General features: G+C 34.0%; 1 protein-coding gene across 1 annotated transcript in view; it reads right to left on the bottom strand.

Moving 5' to 3' along the window:
• The window catches only part of LOC120354446, a 56,641-nt gene extending 43,934 nt beyond the window's left edge, over positions 1-12,707 (bottom strand). The window contains exon 1 of the mRNA XM_039441637.1: positions 12,622-12,707. The gene's annotated coding sequence lies outside the window, so the exon portion shown is untranslated. The remainder of the gene's footprint in view (positions 1-12,621) is intronic.
• Between the last annotated feature and the right edge of the window lie 441 nt (positions 12,708-13,148).

Here is a 13,148-nt window from a genome sequence, read left to right as displayed (position 1 = left end):
TGAGAATTGTATTGTTAATTTAGACACTCAATCCGGACATGGTACACACTGGGTTGGTTATAAGAAACGAGGATCAAATGTTTACTATTTTGATCCAATTGGTAATTTACAACCGCCTTATGAATTGAATAAATATTGGAAAAAAGAAACAGGTGTAAATATCTTTTACAATGTTGAGTACATGCAACCATTACATACAAATATATGTGGTCACCTTATGCTCTTGTTTTTTGCGAACCAGTTGTAATCCAGTATTTGTACCGAAAACATATAAGATGGTTGTTATTACATTACGATCTAGATCAAGTGATCTCTATGAACATTTACAAGAAATTCTCGATTTGGATAAAAATAAAGAATGGGAAATTGGATTGATTAATTTCTGTACTTACAATAGCATTGCAAATGTTATAAAAGGTAAAAATTCTAGCTTCAAATATGGTGATAAATTAATTGATCTTGATACGGGTGCATATGAAGTTGATGACATTATATTAGCTTTAAAGAGTAAATTGAATAGTGACGAAAAGAAACTTAATATAAGAGCTAACACGAATACTATGAAGCTCGAAATTCGTTCTGATAAGCCTATTGACTTTACATCATCTACTTCAATAGGAAAAATGCTTGGTTTTGATAATGTTATATTACAACCGAATAAATGGTATTATTCTCAGCATTTAGTTAGCATAACAAATATTAACTCTATTGTAGTTGAGTGCAATATAGCCTGTGGGAGTTACTTCGAGGGCAAACAGAAACATATTATATACGAGTTCTCACCTAGAGTACCTAGCGGGTATTTGATAAATGAAACACCTAATCCGATAATCTATATGCCTTTAAACACACATAGAATTCAAAGCATTAATGTAAAGGTAACCGATCAAGAAGGATCGTTTATTGATTTCCGAGGAGATATAATTACAATTAGACTTCACATTCGTGAAAAACAAAGAACTTGAAATGGGATTCCTCGTTTTCAAACCTCGCACTAGCATTTGCTCACAGAAGCTCATTAGAGACTCGAACGTGATAGAGTCAACACCTAAAAAGCTACGTGCTATATCGGCGAAAAGCGCGAGAATATTGGAAAAGTTGGGATTTATAGTAGATTGGCGTCATGTACGGCGCCTCAATTAGTGAAATACTCGATGTTGAATCTCAACTCGAGTTCTATAATGATATTACTAAATTTCAGTTCCATACACATACAGTATATTCGGGACAAGAAATTAAACCCTCAGATGAAGCTCGCATCCATGTGGCTTCTATGGATCAGTACAGCCTTCCATGCAAATCATTTATATTTATTGAGGGGGAGGTGAAGTGTACAAAACCAGCTGCGAAGGCTGGGGATGCTCCGATAGAAGCTAAGTATATATTATCCAGTAACCTCATAGGAAATCTCTTTGATGAAATTCGATATGAATTGGCTGGTCAACAAATTTCTAAATCAAGACTAATTGGATTAACATCAACAATTAAAGCTATACTAGTGAAAAATATGTTTGATAAGAACACATATCACTTGGCCGGGTTTGACAGAGCAGGATATACACTGAAAGATAATAAGTTTACATTCTGTGTACCTCTTAAATTAGTTTTACCATTTTTTGAAGACTTTCAAAGAATAATTTTAAACTTGAAACAAGAACTTGTATTATTAAGATCGCCAACAGATCTCAATTGCATCGAGTCTACAGAAGCAACAAACGTTAATATAAAAATAACGAAGCTTCAATGGAGAATTCCCTATATTACTTTAGAAGATCATGTGAGGTTGAAATTTTTGAGATTGCTCGATGCTGATACACCGCTGAAGCTGAGCTTTCGTCATTGGGAGATTTCAGAATTACCAAATTTACAAAATAGCACTGTTCATTCTTGGGCAGTAAAAACCGCATCCCATCTCGACACACCAAAGTATGTTGTTTTAGCGTTTCAAACAGATCGTAAGAATAAAATTAATAAATCAATCTCGGAATTTGATAGTTGTAATCTTCAAAATGCAAAGGTGTACTTGAACTCTGACTATTTTCCTTATGAAAACCTCCTTGGTAAACAAGAATTGATGTACCGTATGTTTTTGGATTTTCCCTCGGCGTACTATAACCATAGTATCAATACTGAGCTTGGAACAGAGATTGATTTTGACACATTTTGTACTAAAACACCTCTGATTGTAATTGACTGTTCACATCAATCTTCTCATTTGAAATCCTCCACAGATATTAGAATAGATATGGAATTTAAGGAAGCTGTACCTCCAAATACTTCCGCTTATTGCATTTTAATCAGTGATCGTATCATGGAGTACACTCCCCTTACTTCCATGGTGAAGGAAGTTCAGTAATTTCTCGATAGAGTACAAGCTATATAAGTATTGCATTTTTCAAATTTTACTCATTTGAGGTTTTAGCTTTGATCGGTTAACATCTAGAATGTCTTCTAATTCTGAGAAGAAAACACGTTCTATTGGGATACAGTGCGATCTTGATAAAGAAGACAGCATCTACTATGACTCAAGATGTAGTACGCCTATAATGTGTTATAATTCTGAGAAGAAAACACAATCGATACAGTGTGATCTTGACACCGAACAAGACTTCTTCTACTATCACTCAAGATGTAGTACACCTAAACCACAGGAGGAGAATGGAGGAGGAGGAGGAGGAGGAGAAGGAGGAGGAGGAGGAGGAGAAAGGAGGACAAAGGAGGAGGACAAAACAGCGCAAGAGGAGGAGGAATCCTCCTGTAAAAAATTTGCAACAGTCGACATGCATTGGTTCAAGGGAACTTCTAATCAAATTATCGTGAAAGAAATCGGAATCATAGATCAGCTAAATAGCTTTGTTGTGTTACATTTCAAGTCGCCATTTGCAAAGTCGGAATTGAATGCTAAATTGCGTAAGCAAGTAACATGGGCTGAGAACAATTATCACAAAATACGCTGGGAAGATGGTAATTTTATTTATACAGACGAATTATTGATATCTTATCTTGAAGGATATGATAAAATCTACACAAAAGGTACAGAGAAAGCTAAGTTTCTTAGAAGGTTACACAAAAACGTATGTTGTTTACCGGATGAAATTGAGAAACCAAATTTCAACTACTTTACAGGTTCTTGGTGTTATAATGCCTGTGAAATTCATCATCGCAATCCGCACGGCCGATGTGCCCTCTTCGCAGCGGTTGATTACAATACTTTGATAATGAAAAATATGGACTCATCTCCAAATTTCATGTGTGAAAACAATAGAATGCTTAGCATGAAAAAATGTCAATTCTATTCAAATACAGAAAAGAAAAACTTTGCAAGATATGGCTTTTTCTATAACGGACGAGAAATTCAATGTGTTTATTGTAAGCAAGCATTGAAATATCATACTGCTCGTGTATGTTGTATTGGAGGAAAGGCACAGGAACCGTTTAATTTCTCTATATTAGTACCGACATATGTATAGTTTCTTCATTTGCTCATCATGGACCCGTGCAAGTGGATGCAAGCTGATAGTGAATTGGAAATGAGGTTAGAAGAGTGTATTGATTGGTATGACGCCTGTGAAATTGCAATTAAACATTCAACTCATGAAAATCATCATTTGGTGAAACAACTAAAAGACATTTTCTTAAACACAGTGAATTTGAACGATATAAATGATTATCTATGCTATTACAGACCACATAAACTGTCTGTTAGTAAACTAATAAAAATTGAAGAGGAAGTGATGAACAATTGTAGTGAATTGTGTAAATAAATTTCTAGTGTATACTCGATTGTTTTTCATTGTACCTACAATGTCTAAGTTTAATTCTTCAGTATTGCTTCGTTAGTTGAGCTGAAAAGATCTCACATGCGTTGAAGCTCAATGCAATAAGTGTGCAGATACAAGTAATTTCTTATCGCGTTTCACCTGTACATACACTCAACTGAAAAATATGGTTGATTGTTATAGCTTTTCAAAGTTCAAGAAACTATCTCGTCTCTTGATGACAATTTCATTCAATGAATTTGATCTAATTGCAAAGAATATTAAATTTTCAACGGGTGATGAGGTGAGTGATCTTGCATTAACAAAAACAGAAAATCTTCACTTTCCAATTCTATCTGAAATTTTTGAATTATTGGATGCATTAGAAACCGGTCATTTCCATTATGGTTGTTCAAATAATGATGAATCATTAGCTATTGTTAATAATTCTAATGATCTCTGGAAATGCTTATATGACATTGCTGATAAAAAATGTAAAAGATCATAGTTCGCTCTCTAGAGAGAGTTTAAAGATACATTTGGAAACATTAAAAATATAACGTTGTGTGTACAACCCATTGACAAGAACATGATTCAGTTAAGTTCGTTTCACTTGAATCTGTCAGTAGATTACCTCTCTCTCACACACATATCTCTCTCTCTACTATTAATCATCAAATAGACTATGACTAAATGTAATTGAGCATGACTAAATGTAATTAGCCATGACTATATTAACTAGAGCATGACAAGAGAGAGAGAGAGAGAGTATCATCTTCCTCTCCTTCTATCTATGACTAAATGTAATTGAGCATGACTAAATGTAATTAGCCATGACTATATTAACTAGAGCATAACAAGAGAGAGAGAGTATCATCTTCCTCTCCTTCTTCTTCTCCTTCTTCTTCCTCTTCTTCTTCTCCTTCTTCTTCTCCTTCTTCTTCTCCTTCTTCTTCTCCTTCTCTTCTCCTTCTTCTTCCTCTTCTTCTAGAGAGAGAGAGAGAGAGAGGTTCTTCTAAGGGGGCGGGAGAGGTGCGGGAAGGTGCGGGGGGAAGGGGGGAAGGTAGGATGGGTGCGGGGGGAGGGGGGAGGGGGGGTAAAGTCGCAAAAAAAGCGTCAAAAGCGGTAAATAGATACTACTTATGACTATCACTTTTAGATGGAAGAGGATGCATAATGTCAACCATGTCCGACGAAAAATAATATTTTAAGAATGTGAACACTTTTTTAGAATATTACTTAGATAGATTGTTGCACTTGTTATTCAAATTGATGATTCAGCCACAGATTTCTCTCGAATTCTCATTCAAATACACATTCTTACATCGGAGTAGTATAGAAATGGAGGCTTCTGGAACAACCTAGACCTTGTTTCCAATGTTCACCAAACCTAAGCTGGACCCCCTTGTTTCCAATGTTCAAGGTCACCTGGGCCCCCCAACCCAACTCAAATTTTTCGAAATCTATCTTAATTAACGAAATATTGAGAAAAACTGGCCCACATTGTAAGACTGAAAAAATTACCTCAAAATATTTTTTTTCAAAATATCATTGAAAAATATATATGGATATTATATATGTATCTTGACCGCAGAATAAGAAAAGTCCTTTGACATTTTTCGATAACTCTAATAAGAAGAGTGTTAATGGGTAAAATATTTGGAAATTATAGACAAAAACTTTTTATTAAAAAAATTATTTTCTATCGAAATCGATGTATTTTGATGAGAAGAATAAGAAATTCATTAAAACATTTCCGATATCTATTTTAATTAACGAGATAATTGAGAAAAACTGACCCACATTGTAAGACTGAAAAAACACCCTCTATTTTTTTTTTTATTGAAAATATCATTAAAAATATGTATATTATGTATCTTGACCACAGAATGAGAAAAGTCCTTTGACATTTTTTTGATAACTCTAATAAGAAGGGTGTAATGGATAAAATATTTAAAAATTATAAAAATTAATTTTAATTGAAAAAAAAAATTACAAAAGTTATTTTCTATCGCAATTGATGTATTTTGATGAGAAGAATAAGAAATACATTTGAATTTTTTTATATCTATCTTAATTAACGAGATAATTGAGAAAAACTGACCCACATTTTAGGACTGAAAAAATTCCCTCTAAATAATTTTTTTGAAAATATCATAAAAAATATATGGATATTATGTATCTTGACCACAGAATAAAAATTCAATGTCCTTTAACATTTTTTGATAACTCCAATAATAATGGTGTTAATGTGTAAAATATTTGGAAATTATAAAAATTATTTTTTATTAAAAAAATTGTTTTCTATCACAATCATTGTACTTTGATGAGACAAATAAGAATGGTTCTTGACAATTTTGATAACTCTAATAGAAATCTGGTGTGGTACACTCACACAACTTTCCTTCCTCATTGAACTGTAAGCGTCATTCTTAAACAAAAATAATTTAGGGGAATAACATAATGACGATTGGCGGCAACATATTTGAAACTACAATGAGACTACTGTATATGTGTATATATAATTATTGTTTTCAGAATACTTTTTCCTTTGTGTAAATTGTGAAATTCGATGGTTTTTTTAAAAGTCGTCAAAACAGCTGTTTTACAGATGAAATATCTCGACTAGCCTATGTGTTCTTTTTATAAACTGCTCTACGTATTGTACCTACCTCATGCACGAGAAGGAGGTTACAAAGGGGGAAACATCAACTGTTCAATGGGAGAGCCGATCGACTGTAAACAGAGATGGCCTTGAAGTTCCTAGCGTTCCACAATTCCACTTTGAATACTTTGAAGTAATGCGCATGCGCTGTATCGATCAATAGAATTTACACGCGCGACTAGCCATTACATTTCAAAATTGCTAATACTTTGAAGTAATGCGTGTGCGCTGGATCGACCAATAGAATTTACATGCGCGACTAGTCACTACATTTTAAAGCCTAGGTTTGAAGGTTTCTCTGAACCACACAGCGTCACTGCGTGATGCGGGATGCGCGATGACGTAATCACGCAAAAGTCTGATGCAGCTATTGCTAGGGAAGTGTTTTCTCTGACTTCACGCGCGCAATTCTCTGTAATTCCCTCTGCGTCGCCCACTCAAGAATTTTACTAGTAAATCAATTGTTCTAAAAAATAATAATGCTTTAGTTACCTGAATATGCCTACTCATTATTAGATAGCAAACAATAATTTCGGCTCTAATTTTCACACAAAACTTCAACACCATAGTATAGGTTTCAACTTGATTCAAACCAAATAAAAGAAAACAGTTGATGTTTCCCCCTTTGTAACCTCCTTCTCGTGCATGAGGTAGGTACAGTAATATTCAAAACGAATAAAAGAAAATACATAATTTTATAAACAAAAGTATAAAATAATAAAATAAAAAGTAAGCATAAATAATACCAAAATCATAATTAGATACTTTTCATTAACTGTTTTGTTCAATTTTTCATAATTTTTACTTCAGTTCTTGAACTTGAATTTTTTCTAGGGGAGAGGAATAAAACCATTTTCCCAAATATTCAGGGATGTATCTCCCCTGTTAACGGTGGAAATTAGGATACCCCCATTTATCATAACCGGGAAATTTTAAGGGTAGAAGAAGCTGCTGGTGCATTGTTTAAGGATATGATCTACTATGGGTGGTCATACTTGTCTTCTCAACCACATGCTTGAAACTCAGTAAACTATGATCAACTCTGAAAAAATATAAGCTACATTGTATTTCTTCAAAATAATAGATGGTGAAAAGTAACAAAATTGACTCACTTTAAAGTGCTATCTTTTTATTTTCTTGCTTATTATCTCAGTCCATATATACACTAGACTAGACCATTCACTGTCTAGCTTATAATTTCATAATTATCATTGTGCTATTCTCTCATCTCCTAGATATTTGTTCGACTCATACAATATAAAGAAAGCTAACTAAGTATTTGCTGAATGGGCCACGAAATAAATGTAGGTCTCATTTTGCTGGGGGGGGGGATACATCCTCATATCCCCCCTGGATACGCCACTGACACAACAGCACAGGACAGAATTTACTCTGATGGACAGTATTAGAGGAGGCTGTGGTTTATAACTGCTCGAGGTCTACTATTCACAGAACAGTACCTCATAAAACAAACGCATTGAAAGCCTAAAATATTCCCTAAAATTGGTATCTTTATCCAACAGATGCCTGGTAATCACAATTCTAGAAAACCCTTCTTATCCCCAGTCAATAAAAAGTTCAATGGGTTTTCATTTACAAAATTCATTAATAGATCATTAGCTACAGCAACGTGTTGGACATCTATGTTGCCTATGACTGAAAATATAATCGCGCGCTGCAAGGTTGCTGTCAGAGAAAACACCCGCTTTTTTTATCACACACGCGTGATTTTTGCGTATAACGGTTGATGGAACCCGCAATAATGCTGCGTGGTTCAGAGAAACCTAAGCTTAAAATTGCTAATACTTCTGATAAATATGCGCCTGATATCTATCAAAATAACATTTCTGGTAGCAAAATTAATAGAGGACCAGGTAGGCTGAGTCCTGAATACAACTCGTCCTACCAAAACAATAGGTAATGCGAATAATTGCAAAATCAAGTAGTGAATAATTGTTATTTTTATTGTTGAATTAATTGTGATGTAAGTTTCAAAGTACATAAGTTGAATGTGATGCCAATTGTAAAGACTTTCAAATTGTAAAGAAACAAATTCAAAAAATAAAATGATTTTGTATTCAAAATTTTGAATATTATTCAATGTCCTGAAATGACAAACTCTTTGATTGCCTTTGTAGGCACAGCTCATAAGTAAGATAAATCTATATAAGTAAATGAACAATAGCAGTATGAATGATAATGAATGAATGAAAATAGATAGATGAATGAATAAGAATGGATGATATTACAAATTTATGATGAATATACAATTACTCAACCTGAGTATCTTGAGGATGTCGAAAGCTGTCAAAGATTGTAGGCATTTGTAAGAAATGCTCCGGCAATGGAAATCATCATCACCATACTGGCCAGAGAGTGGGAGGGTATATGTAACCCCAAAGTGGAATGCTAAATTGCACAGTCGACCAAGTGAGTGGGAGGGTATATGGAACCCCAAAGTGGATGCAATTTCGACTGTCAATAGAGACTGCAGACCTTTATCGGTAGATTCGATCGTAGGTAGAATTGTAGAACAGATTCGGTAGCAGATTGATTCGAGAGATGTAGAGAGAGATTGATTGAGTTTCCCAAAATCCAAACAGAAGTTTGAGATTCAAACACAATCCGTGAAGACATACAAATTGTTTGATTGAATTAGGCCAATATTTATCGCAAATATGCCAATGAAACATGAAAGTACTGAATATTCAGCTGGAATAAATTCAAATTCGAAAATTAAAAACAAGAGCTGGCCAATTCCCACATTCCGGAATCGAGATGAAACAAAGAAGCAGCACACCAGTGCCACACAAGCCGAGTGGAGCAAAACCTACCTACAACGATTTCCACAAGTGAGAAATGCAAGAATAAAGATACAAAACACAAATATTATTCAAAAGCAAGTGAAAAAGGACAAATTTGAAATTAATCAAATAATACTAGACAACAAATTGAAATTATTACAAAGATACAAATATTGAAAACAATGCAGACTAAATCTGCCAAACGTTGGCTATACTGGCAACGCGCTAAGTTCAAAGATCAAGGATGATGCAAATTGAGTTTTAACATAGACTGGGCCCCGTTTTGCAATTAGAAGAATTGTAAAACAAAGAAGAAAGAAAAAATATGTTAAAGAGATTTGCATCATTCGCTATCATCTAATGGCAAAGGTGCAACACTAGCAATAGAACGTTTGAAAACACCAGAATCAGTTAGAACCTGGATGACTCTAACCTTGTCATCGGAGCCAGGGAAAACCTCTGTAATACGTCCAAGCTTCCAGAGTGTTGGTGGTGTCCCAGGATCCTTCAATAGCACAAGAGTGCCAACTTGAAGATTGGGTGATGAAGAAGACCATTTATGTCTTTTCTGAAGAGTAACTAAATATTCTTCAGACCATTATTGCCAAAATTCCTTTGTGACTTCAGCAAGTCTATTCCAACGTGCAAGAAAATTCACATGTTTGAATTTCTGCTTATGAGAAGGCAAAGCATTGAGTGGGTGCGCAATGAGAAAATGCCCAGGTGACAAAAATTGAAGATCAAGAGGGTCCTCAGACAATGGAACAATAGGTGAAGAATTCAAAATAGCTTCAACTTGTGCAGAAAGAGTACACATTTCTTCAAAATTCCAAATATGTTTGAAAGCAATAATTTTATATATACTCTTGAAATTTCTTATTCCTCTCTCCCACAGACCATCATGATGAGGAGCTCTTGGGGGAATGAAATTCCATTGAATGTGCAAAGATGCAGCTGAATTTTGAAGTATTTGTTGATTGCTAGGCAAGTTGAGGAAGTCACCTAACTCTTTGAGATCATTATTTGCACCCACAAAAGTGGTAGCATTGTCTGAATGGAATATTCCTTGGAATACCTCGTCTTGAGATGAAACGGGTGAGAGCAGCCAGAAAGACTGAAGTGGACAGCTCTGATACTACTTCTATATGTACAGCACGAGTTATCATGCAAATGAAAAATGCAAAATAGGCTTTACCAAATGTCCATGACTTTGGACCACCAATACGGAGACTAAAAGGTCCAGCATAGTCTAGACCAACATTCATGAATGGAAAATCAATATTTACAAGCACAGAGGGCAATTGACCCATCAATTGCGCAGCTTGAGTATGAGTGAAACGAAAACACTTGATACACTTTTGCAGAACATTCTTAACCGTACGCCTTGTTGATGGTATCCAGAACCATTGTCTGATTGCAGCCATGGTTGCTTGCACACCAGCATGACACAATTTGTTATGATGATAAAAAATCAGTGCCTTGGTGAATTTGTGATTGGCTGGAAGCAATATCTGATGCTTGAAAACAAAATCAATATTAGCATTAGCTAAACGTCCTCCTACTCTTATGAGGCCATCAGAGTGAATGAACAAAGACAAAGAATGAAACTTACTGGAGGCATTCAACTCATCATTTGCACGTAAAATTTCCAACTCCTTGTGGAATGCTTCAGCTTGAATGGCCTTCAATAGATGAATTTCAGCATCTTCAATTTCATCAACTGAAAGGGCGTCAGTACGGCGATCAGCAACTTTCTGACGAATGTTATGTAAAAAACGCAGAACATAAGCAGTGACACGAATAATTTTAAAACTATTGGAAACACGTTCAGAAATAATGGATAAAGGTGAAACAACTGCAGTATTTACAGCCGGCCAGCGGCTGGCAAATGAATCCTTGTGAGGTAAGGACACTTGGAAACGACCATCTTCATGCCTGATGGTGTTTTCTTTGTAGTGTGCTTCAACCCTAGCACACTCAGGAGAGACAGGAATAACTGAAGAGACTTCTTCCAGCTTCCTGAAGGTTTCCAACTGATTGGAGACTTCAGCTGTGGAGACAAAATTGGTAACAAATTGATTAGATGATTTTTTGAGTGACACTGATTTAGGTAATTGACAAGAGCCAAAAACAATCCAGCCAAGTTTTGTATTTTGTAGGATTGGAACATCAGGTGACACAATAATTTGATTGCCAGTCATGATTGCGGCATAAACGTCAATACCCAATAGGATATCAATTTTCTTAGATTTATGAAAATTTGGATCTGCAAGTCGAATATTGCTTGGAATTACTTGGATAAAATTGCTTGGATACTTTCTTGAAATTTGAAAAGGTATAGATTATTACAAGTCTGGTATAGGAAATACCTACACATTTATAATCAATTCAACCAGATTTTAGCGAATACTTAGCCGTGATAAAAAATAGCCATTTAATAACAATAATAATGGTTTTATTAAATCAAGAGCTTTTACAAACACAATTTTGTAATAATTTTGAATCAATGCAATATAAAATACCTTTAAATAATAACTTATCCACTGAGTAAACTGAATTCCATTCAATCACAACAATACATGAAAAAGGATTGTCTGTTTCATTGTTAAATCATGACTAAGTGCCAAAAGCCGGTTAAATTTTAATCGTGATTAATTCCAGGAGAGCCAATCAGACAAACCGTCTCATAAAAAATGCCTTCTCTGATTGGTTCTCGTGAAATTAATCACGGTTAAAATTTAGCCAGCTTCTGTGCAACTAACATTAATTAGAGATTATTAATATAAAATTTATCAAACAAATATGAGAAAAATAACATTGAAAAAATCATCTGTCTGTAATAATCATTTTAGTAAAAATAAAATATTGCTATTACCTGATTTCATTCTTTACTAGCTTTTTTTTAATAATGCAATGTTTCCAAATACCGGTAACATTGCCTATTAAAATTACGCCAAAGATAAGGCTAAAACAGCGTTTTGATGTGCATTATTGTATTTCAAAAATTACATCTAATTGAAATTTTGTGAAGTTTATAACAAGATAAGAAATGCAATTATTACTGATAAGAATGTACTAGAATAATAATGTTTTAACAAAGTGAAACCGGTGATTAGGTTAGTGATTAGTTTCCATAATGGGCCTACATTTTTAATTCACAATAAATTATTTTAAGTTGCCGTAGGCTACTACTAACAAAGAATCTATTTTATTATTGTAGCTACAATACATACGGCCTATCTAAATAATCTTCTACATAATTTATTTTATACATTAATACAAATAAATGTAAAAATGATTCAAACTTTTCTATTAGCTAGCTCTATGTAACGTATTAAATATATATTGTTTTAAATTATTTTCATATAGGTATTTTAAGTTTTAAATCAGTTACCTTTGATTTGTAACTTGAAGTGAGTTCAAATAATAATAAATAAATAAAATCAAAATGTGAACGCACTGTAAGCATATAAGCAATAAACAGTGTTAACATAACCTTTAAACCGTGAAGTGTAAACAGTGCCTACTAAAGATCTACATGGCCAGAACATACAGCCGATCAGCTGTTCAAAAGCGTACACTTCAACCCGTGTTTACATTGAAATCCCTATATCCAGTGGAATTTTTCATGAATAAACGCTAATAATTCAACTGATAACTACTTTTTCGAAAAAAAGGGTTTTTATTTTATTTTACCAATACAATTTTTGTCCTTCATCATGAATTTCAAGGGTAGTAATCATTGAGTTCTCTTAATATTCTTAGTTATTGGTTAACCAATTTGTAGGTTAGCCTTGTTTTAAATTAGCTTTTTCAAATTCAAACACATATTTCAATTGTCAAAAAATATAGTGTAAAGTTGAATTGCTTGAGCTTTGAATTAGGTCTACCTATTGTTTTTTTTTCAATTTTGATTACAGT

Source organism: Nilaparvata lugens, chromosome X, assembly GCF_014356525.2.
Source record: "Nilaparvata lugens isolate BPH chromosome X, ASM1435652v1, whole genome shotgun sequence".
NCBI classification, from domain to species: domain Eukaryota; kingdom Metazoa; phylum Arthropoda; class Insecta; order Hemiptera; family Delphacidae; genus Nilaparvata; species Nilaparvata lugens.
This window is presented reverse-complemented; position numbering and strand designations above follow the sequence as displayed.